Genomic DNA, 2,356 nt, shown 5'->3' on the forward strand with positions numbered 1-2,356 from the left:
ATATGCTCGGAATGGAGGAAATACATGGGGCATCTCGTAGGACTACCCTGCCTTGTCATTAGAGTAAATGGGGAAATGCCACAGCCCAATTCGGGCAAGATTAGTAATGGCCCAGATCCTTCAAGACTGAAGGTTTGGGTCATGGCACCAGGCATAAACCCACAACTGGCTGAGGTGCTTTCAGAGGGCAAAGAAAATATGGAATGGGTGGTGGAAGAAGGGGGTTATAAATGCTAAGGATGGCTATGTCACAGGTTATAGAAATAAGGAATGTAATTATTTCTAGCATTTTCCTTATTTGTTATGAATATGATTCTGCACGAGTGCACATGTGTGTCAGATTTTTTCTTCTTTTTCTTATATCCTGCACAGAAACCATAACGTGTGATACGAATAGTTAACTCTNAGAATAGTTAACTCTGTACCACAGCATTTAAGTCAAAGGATTTCAGGGAGGAGAGAGAATACCCTCCAAAGATTTTGCTTTGTTGGGGCAAAGGATCAACACACTTCCAATCATATGAAGGGTAGTTGGCAGAAGTGTGACTTTATTACACGTAACTTGCAGATTAAGTATGGTTTAAGGGAACGTGTGAATGCCGAGAGGACGAAAGGAGGACTGTGATGTCTTGCTTTATGTGTCAACTTAGATTGGCTGGACTCCCAATTATTCAAGTAAACAAAAGTCTAGATGTTGCACTAAAAATTTTATGGATATGGTTCACGTCTGTAATCAACCGCATTTAAGAAAAAGATGTTTCCTTGATGAACGGGGAGGCCTAATCCCCTCGTTGAATAGCCTTAAGAGCAGACTGTCAGGAGATGGAAAGAAGCAGGAGAAGAGATTCTCCTTTAGAGCTTCTGTAACAACTTGATTGCAACCCATTGAGACCCATTTCGGATTTCTGATCTCTTAAACTATAAGATGACCAATTTGTGCTCTTTTAAGGAACAAAGTTTGTGTAATTTGGTAAAGCAGCAAGAGAAAACATTACAGGAACACACAAGCAGGCAGGGAGGAACAACAGCAGGGAGAGGGCAGACAGCCTGGGGACAGGCAGCTGATCATGATTTACATGGAGAGTCAGAGCTACAGCCAGGTGGGAGGAAGGAAACAGACAAACATGTAGGAATCTTGGCGAAGGGTGAGACAGAGAAGGGCAGACAGTCTGATGCCCAAGAGGAGGACAGTAGGGAGGCTGGCAGGTGGGCAGAGTGAAAGCAGGAAGTGGGCAGAAGACAGCAGACAGGAGAGACTGACAGGACGACAGGATGGCAGGCAGGAGGCCCTCAGGGCTCATCCTTGTCCCCACAAGGGTTAGAGGAGCTTCCTGAGGTGCAGGTGGATCCCATTCTTGGACATCAACACAATTCTTGGAAGGGGAACAGGGACCCTGAAAGGATCTGGAGCCAGCTCAAAGCGGAGCAGGGTCAGGGCCACCGCCACCTTCATCTCGTTCATGGCAAACTGCTTCCCGATGCAGTTCCTGGGTCAGGGAGGGAAAAGGAAATGAGGAGGGGCCTCAAACCCCCTGCCAGGATCAGCATATTCAGGGCTTTTCTGCATGGGCCCAGCCCAGATCCCCTTTACCCAGGACACACACACATCTCTATGCCTACGTAGCCTTGCTTGTTTCACGCTCTCCCCTAGACCTTTGACAAAGCCTACACTCTTCCAGGATTAGGTCCTACTCCTACCTCTGCTCTCAGTAGGCCTGAAATCCTGTTAGAAGAAGGTCAGCACCTGGAGCCTTGGGGCCAAGTCAAGAGATCACTAAAACAGTTAATTATTAAGTTGTTTGTTCTCTGCACAAGCCGTTTCTGGTTTCACAATGTGGAGACCAGGACAGGGCCCCGTAGGGGAGAGGATGGGCCACACTTCAGGCCCTAACCATCTGGGGCTCACAGGGATCCAGATCCTCAGAGAAAGGACAAGGCAGAGTTGGGTAAGGGAGCCAGAATGGCCACAGGGAAGCTTTCTGCAGGGGCCGAGCCTTCGTGATGCTCAGCCGGCTGTGCCATCTGCCTCCCAGGTTGTGTCCGGACTCCTGCCTCCCCTCGGCTCCTCGGCCAACCAGCTGCTGGAGCCTTCCAGTTCTACTGCAGAAATGTCCCTGCCTGCCAACCCTCAACCTCCTCACCTGGACTTTTCTGTCTTCTGCCTCCACTCCCTCCCTGAAGCCCCAGCCCAGCTCAGAGCCTCCCATGCCCTCCATCACAGGTCTGACGTGTCCACACGCCTCAGCTGGCATCAAAGTCCTCTCTGGCTTGTTGGCTCACTCACCTGTCACCTGTTGAGCTCCTCCTCCCAGCTCAGCTCCTGCTGAGGAGGTCCCAGAGAATGCCCACCCTCCCC

The sequence above is a fragment of the Ailuropoda melanoleuca genome, unplaced genomic scaffold (genome assembly GCF_002007445.2).
Source record: "Ailuropoda melanoleuca isolate Jingjing unplaced genomic scaffold, ASM200744v2 unplaced-scaffold7474, whole genome shotgun sequence".
Lineage (NCBI taxonomy): Eukaryota > Metazoa > Chordata > Mammalia > Carnivora > Ursidae > Ailuropoda > Ailuropoda melanoleuca.